The sequence below is a fragment of the Adiantum capillus-veneris genome, chromosome 15 (assembly GCF_014529385.1).
Source record: "Adiantum capillus-veneris isolate H3 chromosome 15, ASM1452938v2, whole genome shotgun sequence".
Taxonomy (NCBI): domain Eukaryota; kingdom Viridiplantae; phylum Streptophyta; class Polypodiopsida; order Polypodiales; family Pteridaceae; genus Adiantum; species Adiantum capillus-veneris.
The window spans coordinates 61,530,373-61,544,440 of NC_140945.1; the positions used below are offsets into that span (position 1 = coordinate 61,530,373).

General features: G+C 42.6%; 1 pseudogene; it reads right to left on the reverse strand.

Annotated features, from left to right (window-relative positions):
- Nucleotides 1–3,918: 3,918 nt before the first annotated feature.
- Nucleotides 3,919–4,262, reverse strand: LOC147440764 (large ribosomal subunit protein eL34 pseudogene; annotated as a pseudogene).
- Between the last annotated feature and the right edge of the window lie 9,806 nt (nucleotides 4,263–14,068).

Sequence of the window (14,068 nt, forward strand, 5' to 3'; positions counted from 1 at the left end):
ACACACACACACACACACACACACACACACACAACACACACACACACACACACACACACACACACACACACACACTTGATTACTGTGAATACTTTGGTTCCTTTTCCCTCCTTCGATATATCCCCCCCCCCCGTTTTCTTAGCACTCATTAAACAACAACGGGATACTAACTCACAAAATACCCCTAATGGGCTATGGGACTATGCCCTTGCATAAATGACTCTCCTAGAATAAGGAGTGTGAGTGAAATACCGGGCTCTCATTACATCTTCTAGGTGGCCTGCACATCCTGACTTTGGATCTCCCCTTGCAAGGCTTTCTGTGCATCACTTGATGACACTATAGGGCGGCTCGCCTCTCTCATCGATCATGCTCGGGAACAAGCTGTCCAAACCTCTATAAATAAGGTGAGGGCGCACCTTGCCCCTCACTTAGCCTGTGTGTATTTTCTGTTTTTTTGACTAAAGGTGGTTTACCGCTTGCTTCACTGTTCGAGCTATGGAGCTCGCTACTCAAACTACTCAGGTTTTCTTCTAGGCTTTTTTACCTCACGCCTGTGTTGAAAAAATCTTTGTACATTGATGATTTATTGCTTCTATTAGCATAACATTTGGTTGGTACTGCTTGCATTAGCTCTCATAAAAGCGTTAAAATATATAGACAAATGATTTTTTAAATTAAATGTTCTACTTGACTGATCTTTTCGGTAGAACTCTGCTTGACTGGTTTTTTTCGACAGACATTCACTGTGCCTCTTAGATATTGAAGCAAGGAATTTTACTATACCAATGGGGATAAACACCTAAGGGAGTGATGTTAGCTGTACAAATGGCCATATTGGGTTTTTTCTGCCGCTTTAGGACCTTACCTAGGTTTTTTTGTGGAAAGGTACCTGGGCATGAGTTTTTGGTTATGGATTTTGTGGTAAGGTACATGTTATGGATTATGGCATATGGTTGGCTTCAATTGGGAGTCTTACCATACATCGAGCGAACTTTACCAAGCAAATAGAAAAATCGAGCGAGACTGTGTGTACGTGTGTGTTTATTTGTTGCAAACTGGTCAATAGAGAAATCTCTGACACCTTTGTAGCAACAAATAAACACGCAACAAATAAACATTGTGTAACAAATAAACATCAAGTTTGCAGCAATTGATAACATTGTGTAACTTGTCAATAGAGAAATCTCTGACACCTTAGTGGTGTACTTTTCTTTGATGGTTGCTTGCGAAGCCATAGTTCTACGATTCCCCTCCCAAAAGAAAATCTTTTGAGAAAGGGACTCCAACCAAGGGTGTGCAACAAGCTCTTCTTCATCCTCATGGTTGTGATTTGTCTCCATATCAAATCCCACTCCTCCATAATGGCTTTTTAATAAAAAAAGAAATAAGCTACTATTGTATTGAGCAAAGAGAGCAGTGATATTGAAAGACTATTTAGGGTACCTATCACTTGTGCTTTCTCCTTTTGACATGTTTCCAAAGAAACAATGAATGCTCCCTACCCTTTGATATATCCTTCACTAGAAAATGTAGACTTTAAAGCACTGATTGCATCATATCTCAAGCCTCAAACTCTTGCATGTGGAATGAGCCTTCATAGTGGCACATGATGACACTCAAGGCAACTAAAAACTCTAGTTTTGGACAATATATCCTCTCCTTTCTCCATATGTAATGCACTATCATCCCCATCAAAAATACTTGGTCACATTTCTAGTCTTGTTTCAAAGGGAGCTATCTGCAATGAGACTTTAATTGGTGTTTCCTCATGTTTTAACTCATGTGGAGACCCTAAACCGATATCTTGACTATCATTGTCATCTTGAAGCTCTGTCTCTATGACCAAATCAACCCAGTATGTGATCAAACTAACATGGTCACTCTACATAGGCAAAGAATTTGATGCATTCTCATCACATCTTCTTGAACAATGTTTAGATACATATAGGTTGGTACATAAAATGTAATATATAATTAAGTTATGCAATTATTTTGCATGAGATAGACACACTCAATGTTATCAATTGAGTGATTGTAATGATGCAGTTACACAAAAGACATTTAAATATAATCTCTAGATGCTATCTTGTTTCATGCTTGGAACACACCGCATAAGCACACACCACGCTTATGCGATATGCATTCTAGTAGCGTACGGGATGAGAGTGCAAAGGATTCCTACTGAGGATCAAGATAGGAGGAGCATTCCCCTCATTTTGTGCCCAAAACCTTACTATACTAATGTGGCATGCTTTCGAACATTATATGAGCAAAGAACGCATGATGAGAGGAGGTGCGGAATGAAGCCCTCTCGTTTGGCACTCGATTTACTGTATTCCGCCAATGGGGGATGCATAAAGGCAATTTGGTTGACACAATCAGACATTGAAAGCTAGCACCATAGCAAATTTGCATGCTTAATAATGATGGTGCTTGAAACCTTATCGCACCGATGCAAAATGCGTAATGGCACATTGGTAGCACAATCAGATTTTGATGTAGCTGCCATTACTAGGTTTCTCATCACACTTAGGGTTGGCCGATAGTGAGCTTTTGTAGTGATCTACACAGATGTTGACTAGCAAGGTGGAGAAGACAAGTGTCATCATCATCATCATCATGAGATCCACTAGACCTCTCTCTCTCTCTCTCCTCTCTCTCTCTCTCTCCTCTCTCTCTCTCTCTCTCTCTCTCTCTCTCTCTCTCTCTCTCTCTCTCTCTCTCTCTCTCTCTCTCTCTCTCTCTCGTCCACCCCCCCCCCCCCCCCCCTCGCGCCCCCAACCCAATTTGTGTGCGCTAGCCAGCTTGTTTCTCTCAAATGATGAGGCCAAGTTGGTGAACACATGCTTCACTTGCTTGACTTACATTACCTGTAAAGGCCAAGCTAGGGCATCAATAAAAGAGGCATGCCATTGCAACAAATTAATGCAAATTTTGGCACACTACTAATGCATTTAGTATGCGCTCCATGCACAAGCAACTTGCAAGGGCCAAAAGACGATGGATAATGGAGGTGGCCGCTTATCAGAGCAGGGGTGCGACATCTGAGCTAGAGAAGATATTCACAAAGATGAATAAACGAGAGATGTAGTATATAAGTGTTGAAGTCGAGGGAGGAGGAGGACGCTTCTCTACCAGCGTATTGTTTCTTTTCCCTTCCCTAACACCTTCTCTACATGCCTCCCTTAGGGCCGTCCATCTCAATCACACAGGCAACAAACTTATACTCTGACGTGGGACAATTTCGTGCAATGCCCCAGGAGTAATTAGGAAGGAAGGAGAGAGCATAGACTTTGGAACACTATGGCTATTGCCAAGTTGACACCGTGTCGTACTTTCATCCTCGGTAAAGTGCAGCTGGGTAACGTGCATGGTCGCGAGCAATGGTGTGGGACTTGAAGGCATATAAGGAGCCAGCTTTGCAGAGGTGGCAAGAGGCTGCATGTTGGAATATGGAGGTAGCTGGGTGGCGCGACAAAAAACAATGTGAATGATCTCTAATTTTGTACATGCCCCTTGATTCGTGCTATTGTTGCCTTCTACCCATCACCACTGCTACTAAAGCTTATTTGACATGGCCACGAAAAACCCTATCTTCACCTGGTTAGGCTTGGTCTCGCGCCATCTTCACCCCCCCCCCCCCCCCCTCCTCCTCTATCCTGCGCGGGCACTAAAAAGTAAAGATGGTGCCAAGCTGAGATGAAGTTTCTCTCTCTCTCTCTCTCTCTCTCTCTCATTAAAATACCCCTTCTCTATTGCACAGGTATGGATCAAGGGCCCTCTTTCACAGTTTTAAAATTACCTCAGCTGTGAACACTTCCTTTGGAAAAGGAGAGAGCAAAAGTTACAAAAATCTCTCAAAATCTAGTTTCAGCACCCTTAGCTGCACCAACACTAGGCACGAAATCTAATGATCTATGCTTGGGCCTTCGCAGATTGCTTCTCCTTGGACTTCTGGATCTTCAGAACCTTCTTCACAATCTTCTGCTCTTCGACTAGAAAAGCCCAGATAATTCTCGCACGGATGGCACTTCCTGACAAAGCACCACCGAATGCACGATTGATCGTCTTCTTCCTTTTACTCAAACGAGTGTTTTGATATTCGGCAGGTCGTAGAAGTGGAGTCCCCTGAATACGCTTTCCAGTGATTACACATTTTGGCCCCTGTCTTTGCATATTGAAACACAAGCTGTGACGGCGGTCTGGTTGGACTTGGTTGCATAGCTGTGACGGCGGCGGTACGTGAGGCGCTGCACCATGGCTGCCTCTGCCACTGCAAATCTCTCTCTCTCTCTCTCTCTCTCTCTCTCTCTCTCTCTCTCTCTCTCTCTCTCTCTCTCTCTCTCTCTCTCTCTCTCTCTCTCTCTCTCTCTCTCTCTCTCTCTCTCTCTAAAAGTCTCAGAAAGAGTGCGCGCCGGCGCGTGCTCTTTCAGAGAGGTTTTTTTAATTTATAGAAAGCTAAGCTCTACGCGTTGTTTGTTGAAGAGTTGCGCCCTCTTGTGCTTCCTTGCGCTTCTCCAAGTTGAAGTTCCAACCTCTTGTGCCAACAACAGCTTTCTTGTACTTCCATGTGCAAACAAGGGCAATCACAAACCCAGCTAATGCACCTATGGACTTAAAATGAATGAGATCCGACAAGGTGGCCGTGAAATACTAACGTGTATGAAGACAGGCCGAAATATACAGGTGATCGAAACTTGACCCCGATGGTACTAATGTGTAGCTCTACTCGTTGTGGTTCTATAGATATGCTGCACGCTCAATTCCGACACACGAGTTGGAAGAAAACTCACACCGAAGCTCGTAGGAAATTACCACACATAGAAGCCGATAGTGCGCACTCTTGGTATCTGTGCGTAGCTCTCGCCGTTGCTAACACAATGGCGGTGTCGCTTCTCCAATGGCGGCTCCGTAGCTCGCGTAGCAAGTAGATAAGACTCTCTCTCTCTCTCAGACACAATCACGACGCTCAAAAACTCACTTTGATTAATAATCTGAATCCCTAGGTTACAAAAACTTTGGCTTATATACCTCAGCCTTGGAGGTGAGAACATCTCTAACTAATTACATCAGCAAGTGAAATTACTTCGGGATTACAAGCTGGAAACTCAATTGAGTCCCGTTACTTAATGAATGGCTCAAATCAAAATTAATGTCGGAAAGACATTTATTACAATCAATGGTTACAAAATGATGAGTGTGAGCAAAAATGTGGGTGTGATCCTCTGCTGGCTCAACACTCCCCCCCCTCCGCGTTCATGTCGTCCCTGACATGACTTTTATGCTTGGTCAATAAAGTCCTGTCGTCTTGAGCATCTGCAAATGTGGTTCGTATCGTAGGTTGCCGATGGTCAAGGTTGGGCCGAATATTTTGCTTTCGTGGGTGCAAAAGCCGGTGTAGAAAGCTTCTTCGAATGTTTGCATGTGGAAGCTAGGCAAAAACATAATCCTTTGGTATAGGAGGTGTAACACTTTTGGAGAAGGCTGCAATGAAAGATCGTACATCATATCAGACACCGTGTCGGCCGTCGATAGTAGACTCGAGGTCGTGGCTTTATCTGGCGCGAACACTTCAATGCAAGCTAAGAGAGTCCTGCAGATTTTCTTGAGCATCTGACATGAAAGGTCAGGAGAGCCAGTAAAGAGCTTGATGGTGCCCGTTAGGGTTTTCACCATGTAGGCTTTACCTATTCTCTCTCCTGCCTTTGGTCCTGGCATCCTGGGATAATTAAGCCAATTTGGCTTCTTTTCTGCAATCCTGCCATGCTCTTTCCAGTTTCTGACTCTTGGCACCGGGCAGAAGGTTGCATCCTCCCGGATCTCCTTTGGTGCCTCCACCAAGTAGATGAGGTAGGCTGGGTATTTGTTCAGCCAACCTTTACTCCATCTAGGTTGTGAATCTACTATCTTCTTTGATTGTTCCTCCTTTGTGATGTCGCCTTCGTAAAGAGCGACATACTCCTCCCCTTCTAGTCTCTTTTTCGTCTTTAGCACTTCAAATTTCATCAAAGGGAAAGGCAGGCTGGGTTGCATCCACTGTTCATGGAGCACTTTTGTGTCTAGTCCCTGAAGTCTAATGGAGATTAGGAGTCTCCTCTCCCATTCCATTTCCGCCTTGGCACTCTCTTCTGCTGACTTTTGTATTTGGTCATGGAGCCTTTGTTCTTCTTCTTCAGAGATTCTTGAAGTCGAGGCCACCTCTTGAGCTGGGGCTGGATCTTCAATTGTGGTTGCCTCTCCAGTTTCTGGTAGCTCTATGGATGCTCCACCTGATTCTTCTTGTGGTGTCTCTGTCTCTCTCCTTTGTTGCTCTTGTAGATCTTGGAGCTGTTTGCGGAGGGCCTCATTCTCTGTCCGTAGTGTTTGATTTTCTAATGTGAGCCTCTCCTCTGCGGCCAATGATCCCTCCGCAATGTGCAACCTTTGCACTTGCTCTAATCTTAGCTCTCTTTGTAAGCTTCGGACCTGGTCTTCCAAAACTGGTACGATAGCTTCCTCTTGTTCGGTTCCTGCTCTGCTAGCTCTAGGGGTAGACCTGAGTCTAGTGATTGTTCTTTCTTGGAGCTCGACTGTTTCCCTTAGCTCAATGAGCTCATCCTTAGCCGCCTCCAACTCATCCTCTATCCGCTCCCTTGCTTCCTGTGCACTTGCTACTTCTCTTGAAGCCTCGACTAGTTGGAGTATCAAACCGTCTATCTCATTTTCCGCGTCATAGAGTGATGCTTTATGACTTTCAGATTCAGACATAGCATTCTCTAAATTTCTCTACAACTCCGCTTCCCTTTGTTTGGCTGTCTCAATCTCTACTTCCTTTGCCTTGGACCTTTCTTTTATCTTGCTGAGCAGTTCATGCACTATGTGCATGTCTTTTTCATCATCATCTGTCAACTCTAAAGCTCTTTCCACCACCACCTCCACTGGCTTTGGCTCTTCTAGTATTTTCGGTCGGTCCAGTTTCTCTTCACTTTCTTTTTTACTCTTTGTCTTTTTCTCCGTCTCTCTCCGTTCATCTTGTTTTTGTAGGGTGATCCCATAAACTGCCTCAAGGGCCTCTTCTTCGGTGTATCCTATCTCAACCAGATCCTCATAATCATTTCTCTTTTGCTGAACTGGATCTATCTTCTTTTCTTTGGTCTCGGCTTCTGGCTTTTCCAAAACATCTGTGTCCACCTCTACTGTAGTCTCTTCCACAATTTTTTCCGTCTTCTTTGGGCTTGGTACATCAGTCATAGAGGGATGTTTGTCCTCAGCTTCCTTGGCTTTCCCTTTGTCGGCTTGCCCATCTTTCTCTTGAGGCTTAGTAGACCCATCTACTTTCCTTTTCCCCTTGTCGTTTTTTTTCAGCTCAGTTTTTAATTGCTGTACCTCCTCTTCAGTGTATGGCTTGACAGGTTGCTGCTCCAAAATAGCCTCTGAATCCTCATAAGCTTTAATATATTGATCGTATTGATCAATATGTGGCCTGGCCGAGCTAGTTCCGACTTTAGTGGGGTCTCGCACCCACTTTTCTTCAAAGTCACCCTTTAGAGCTCTTTCCGCTCTAAACTGCTCCAATAATCTTTCCATTCTTGCTGCTTTCTGACTTTTGGTTTGCTTGGGAGAAAGCTTCTTCTTTAATTTCTTCTTAAGTGGCTCGTCCACATCCTCTTCAGGTTCTGAAACTACTTCTAGTTTCTGGCGTGCTCTTGTGGATGCCCTCTTGGATACTTCGGGCTGTTCTTCCTCCTCGTCGGCTTCTCTAAGCCACTCATTCTGGGAGGGAGCCTTTGGCCACTGATCTCTAGCTCCAATAGCTTCATAAGCTATTCTTGTCAGAACTTCCGCTCCTCCTATGTATTTTGGCTTCTCGTTGTGCATGGCAATTACTTGCTCGTGGATGTGTTGAGTGTAATTCACCTCTTTTGGCATATTGCTTTTTAATGCCCATGTGATGGTGGTCGCAATGGCATGGGGTGGTGTCGTATACTTTTGCGGTCTTTTACTACAAACATGAAGAAATTGGTTGTACAGTCGGCAAAGGGTTGCCGCTCTTGGGTCCTTCATATCTCCATAGGTCGCATTCTGTTTCTTGGGCCCATAGACCTCTATGGCCTCCCTTCTTTCCCTGATTGAGCTCCCTTTGTTGTGCAGCTTCAATGCGTCTGCAATTAGCTGTGGAGTGATCTGTACTTCTACCTTCTCTCCATCCATGGCTGTCAATGTGGCTTTTCCATCCTTCTGAATGGATGTTGCCAACTCGTACACTCTTCTTGTATCCACACCTGATGGTCTCGAGGTGAAGAAACTGTGCAAGTCTGCCCTTTCCAGGTACCTGCTGATGTCTTCTGACCTGCTATAATCTACCAATTCCTGTGGGATCATCGGTACATCCACCGCTTGCCCTTGAGGATCTCTGAAAGTCCCCTGGTAGATCTTTATTCCCTCTTTCTCCAATACTGCTTCCTCCACCCAAGTTTTGGTTGGCTTGAGGGTTTCTGCTGGAATGTCAAATGGTTCCGCTTCTGCAATAACATCTTTGATTGTCGGTCTTTTTCTCTTCGTTGCCGATGACTTGGTGGAATCCATGGATCTTGTAACTCCAATTTCAGAAGTTAGCGTCTTTTTAGTACTGAAAGCCGAAATGAAGCTTTTAACTATCCAAATGACTTGAAAATTGAAACATGAGCTATTCAGGGCCTAAGGATGCAAGGTAGGTGAAAAAATATGCAAAGTGGGCTCAAAATCATGCTGGAGACATCATACGCGTATGATGTCTTTTGTGTCAAAATGACTTCATATTGGTGGTGCTTGTAGTTGATAGTGTATACATGATTATCATATGCTTGGATTTGAGTTTGGATCCCATTTGGTCAAGTTTTGGCCAATTTAGTCCAGTTCCGGCTCTTGGCAAAATTTTGAAAGGGAATTGGATTTTATGATCCAAATTGGATAAAACTTGGTGATTCACTTTCAAATGGCATGTAGATCACTTCTATTTGGTGGTTGAAGCCCTGAGGTGCCAAAATCACATAGTGAGACATCATACGCGTATGATGTCTTTTAGTGTATTTTTGGACCAAATTTCTCTATAAGCTTGGATTTGGCCTTAGATAGGCTTATTCAGTGGATTTATGAAGTTTGGATAGATTTTGGGCTAAAAATGGCTCTGGAGACATCATACGCGTATGATGTCTTTTTCATCAATTTTGCATGGGATTGGTTCTGTGGACTCCCCATGTACTAGTGAAGGACTGTTCCTACTCAAATCTTGGTTTGGACTTGAGTATGTTGGATTTGGGCCAAAAATAGGCTTTAGGTGAAGGATTTTCCCTCAATTGGGCTAATGGGGTGATCCTCTTGACCAAATGGTTCCAAATTTCATATGTAGCATGTATTAGATATATATAATGGATGTATGATGACAAATGAGCAGTTTTGGCTCTGTAAGTGCAAATAGACATCATACGCGTATGATGTCTTTTGTGTCAAAATGGTGCTTTTTGGTTCCAGATAGCTTGTAGATGTGTTTAACAACAATCCTACAAAGTTTCAATGAGTTTGGAGTTATTTTGACAAAATTAGGACCAAAAATCAATTTTATGGCCTACTTTGCGTTTTTTTGGTTTTCCTTGGGTTTTCTAACTCCAATTCTCATGATACTTGGTTCATAGGATGTGATTAACATGTGGAATGAGGCTATGCACTCAAATGTTGAAATGGATGTGAAATTCATGCTGTGAGACATCATACGCGTATGATGTCTTTTCTTGAAATGTTGGTCTCTTTGTGCAAAGAATGCTTTGTGCTAGTGCCCTAAGCCCTGCTAACTAGTTTTCAACTTAAAAAGTCATCAGTTTAGCTAAAAAGCCCCCTTATAGGCATTTCAGTCTCCGAAGTCGTCTTTTTGCCTTGGATTTGAATTTCTTCAACTTTTCTTCTCGAGAGTTGCATTTCCAGCTCATTGGATATGTTGTGAAGCCATCTATTTGGTTGAACTTGACTTTGGCTCCCCGTTCTCCATCTTTCTCCCTTTGCTTGCCCGAAAGCGTCTTTTTCACCATCGGTAAGTGAATCAGCTTTCTTTTGGGTTTTGCTTGCAAACATAAGTCATCGATAGTTACTTGAAGCTGCTTGTGAAGTTTCATTTCATTCGATTGTCAATTTCAGCCGTTATGCCAAAATGACGCTTTGTGTGTCCGCAACCAAATCGGTTGTTCCGACCTACTTTTTGTGATTCAAACTTGGAGATATTCTATGGTTGCATTGTCCTTGATGTGGTTGAACTTCCTGTGAAGTTTCGTGTTGTTTCAACAACTTTTTCCTGTTTGCCTCTTGCAGGCTCTGTTGACCTAGGATTTTTCCAGTCGTTCTTTTTCGAGCTTTGAGTGTTAGAAACCCATCTTCTATACTAGGGTAACCCACCTATAAGTTCTTGCAAGGTTTGGTTAGGCGGTTGTGCCACTACCTAGCATTCTACCCCATTCCCCGTCTGCTCTTGTTTCTTGGTTTTGGTCAGTTTTCGCGACAAAAGTTAATGATAAGCATCAAAAGCTTATGGCAACGAGTCTACCTCTCATGTCTGGTGTCCTCTGCGCTCTCGTGGAAGTCGTAGAAGGTCGTAGAAGATCTGTGCTCCTGTGGCTCTCTGCTCTTCTCTAAGAAGGTAATAGTGTGAATGAGCTTGAAAGTGATGTGAAAAATACTTGACTTCGGACTTCCCGGTTCACTTGCCACCAAATTTGTCATGTGCTCCTATCTCATTGTGAGATGCGCTTTAGGATCTGAAATTTCCCAAATCGGACTCCGTTTGACGTGTTTTCTTAGAATTCCGTCCACTTGCCAAAATTCTGCCGTTTCGGACTTCCCGCAACTTTTTGAGAATTGTACCCAATTTTTACCATGGGTTGCCCTTGTCATTAGGACCATCACCGTCTATTCTTTTCTTTTTTCCGATCTCATTTCACCTGCTTTTTTTTTATTTTTATTTTACTTTTATTAAGAAAATCATAAAAAATAAAGGAAAATAGCAAATTGAAGCCAAAAATTCCAAACATACACAATAAATAGCTGGTAACCCTGTGTATATGAATATACACTTATTTGTGATTTTTGGACTTGGATTACCACTTTTTAGCTCCAAAAACACTCTTATTTAGTGATATTTACACGTCTAGAGACCCAAATTCATCATTTGATCTCTTCTTGTTGCAAAACAAGGTATATAAGGGCATAAATATTATCAATATCTGCAATCAAACATAAAAATTGCAAAATCATGTAAGACACTGCCCTTGTAATATAATTTTTGTTTTTCTTTGTTTTTGTCGCTTGTAGCTGCTTTGTAGCTCCTGTATACCTGTATACCTCCCCCCCTCCTAGTCTGAGTCCTCCCGGACAACTATGAAGTGTCTGTGGGCAAAGCATTGTAGTTGTTTTGGTCATAAGTTCCCAATGCAATTGTAGAGCGATGATACAACAGTTTTTCCAATAAAGCTGCTCTTTGTTTGATTGAAGGATTGGTGGTCGGGTTTTGGGTTGGTTTTGGCACTTCGGTAGTAGAATCAGTAGATGGATTCTTCTTTACCTTGTTGTTATTTTTCACAATCCAAATCTTCTTCCGCTTCGCTTGTGCTTGCCACAAACTCTTTGCGACCCAAACCTGCTTTGTTCTTTGTGTTGATTTCCTCGCCTTGAAATACCTAGGAGTTTTCGTGGATTGTACTGAAGGGAGTTCTTGTCTACAAATCCTTGGGATCCAAATTTTCTTGCTATAGCTTTGTGCCCTCATGAACTTTTTTGGAATCCAGATCTGTTTCACTGTCCTTGATTGTCTGGAATCACTCTGTTGTCTGGTATTGAAGACTCTGTTTTCCACCTTTGTGTTCTCTGGCACAACCTTTTTTGGTCTCCATACCAACTTTGACTCCGTTTTTTCCCAAGGTTGAGCTGTTATATTATTGCTTGTCTTCCTTATCCAATGTTGAGAATTCCTCGTCGAAGAGTAATCCGGTTGTATAGAAACTTTTGGTTGCCATTGCTTCTTCTTTTTCTCTGGTTGTTGTTTACCTTTGTTCTTGGATTCTTCCTTTGGAGTTGGCTCTGCTCCTTTGGTGAACTTAACTGATTGACTTTCACCTTCGTATTTGATAAGCACTGATTTAGAACTCCAGTCAATCATTGCATTGTATTGCTTCTGCCATGGTTGTCCTAGCAATAATGGATGTTGTGTAGCTTGGTCTTCAACCACGTAAAACATATGAGGATACACATACTGGTTAATCTGTATATGTAAAACTGTGCATCCGACAGTTTTGATTGAATTCTCAGAGTAACTCTTTAACTCTTGCTTGGCAGTTTGTAATTTAGTGTCATTTGTCAATTGTCTATACAAACTGAGTGAAAGTAGGTTAGTTTGAGCTCCTGAATCCAATAGTGCTCTGGCTTCGATTTGGTTGGTTCCTACTTTGCATTCAATGATGGGTTCTTCTATGTCATTATCCATTTCTGTTATACTGACTGCGTTTATTAGTATTGCTCCTTCATTGCGCTGTTTCTGACGCAGTAGTCTTCTTTTCTCCATTCTTTCCTTCGCCTTGGCTTGCGCTTCCTCCACAATCTTTTTCTTTTTCTGGACACGCAGCTTTTCTTGATGTATTTTGAGAAGCATGTCTTGGGTTAGCGGAAAAAGATACTTTTTCACTCTGCATCCACTAATCCAATTGGGCATTTCTTCTCCGTCTAATGTAGCAAGCTTGACGGCTCCACTTGGTGATAGATCTTTAATCACGAGAGGTCCCATCCCTCGCTTTTTAAGCTTCTTAGCATGTTGTTTCAGAGTGTAAACTAGAACATAGTCCCCAACCTTAAACTCTTTAGTCCGCACATGCTTATCAAAAAATTCCTTTTGTCGCCTTTTTTGAGCGTAGATAGAAGCTACTGCTTTTAGGCGAAGCTCGTCTAGCTTTTCCAGGTCATCTATTCTATCAGAAAGCTCGTGCCCTCTCCACTCTAGATCCTTAGCCACCCTTAAGGTTGAAATCAAGAATTCTATTGGTAAGATAGCATTTAGCCCAAAAACCATGTTATATGGGGTCGTTCCTATTGATGTTTTATATGCTACCCTATATGCCCATAATGTTGAATGCAACTTCTGGTCCCAGTCAGTTCTCGACTCAGATACAATCTTTGTAAGGACCGTGCATATGGTTTTGTTTGTTGCTTCAGCTTGTCCGTTTGCTTGTGGATGATACGGGGCTGATTTCCTATGGATTGCCATGAATTCATCTAGAAGGATCTCTATCACTTCATTTATAAAATGTGTGCCTCGATCACTCACAATTTCTATTGGCAATCCATATCGCACAAAGACGTATTCATATAGAAATTGTGCCGTGGTCCTGGCATCTGCTTTTTGAGTTGCCTTTGCTTCGACCCACTTTGTTAGATAGTCTGTAGCCACAACGATGTATTGTGCATGAGTCTTATATGCAGGAGGTGAAATGGGTCCGACATAATCAATCCCCCATTTTGCAAAAGCTCTTGCCCCCATCATTGGTCTAAGCGGCATATCATCTCTTTTAAGTGGTACTTTGGTCCGCTGACAGTCATCACACCGTTTAACGTATTCCTCAGCGTCCATATGTAATGTTGGCCACCATATTCCTGCGGCTAAGACAAGTTTTGTTGTCTTATCACCTGAGAAATGGCCTCCACCTACTCCTCCATGAGCTTGCTCCAGGATTATCACATACTCAGACTCTGATGCGCAAATCCTAAGCTGGTTGTCTTTACCTCTCTTATAGAGTTGATCTCCTATTAAAGCGTAATCTCTAGCTTCTGTCTCTACAGATTTCTGACGAGCTTTTGACGTTCCTTCTGGGAAAGTTCTATTTGTGAGATATTCAACAATATACTGACTCCATTCCGGAGCGATCATTATCTGATATAATGTCGAATACTCTGCTGGCGGTTTTGATGAACATACAATACATACAGTGACATATTCATGTACGCTTTCTTTCATTCCTGGCCAATAGACTCCCAATTGTAACAAATTCCTATATGTGTTCCTTCTTGAACAATGAAA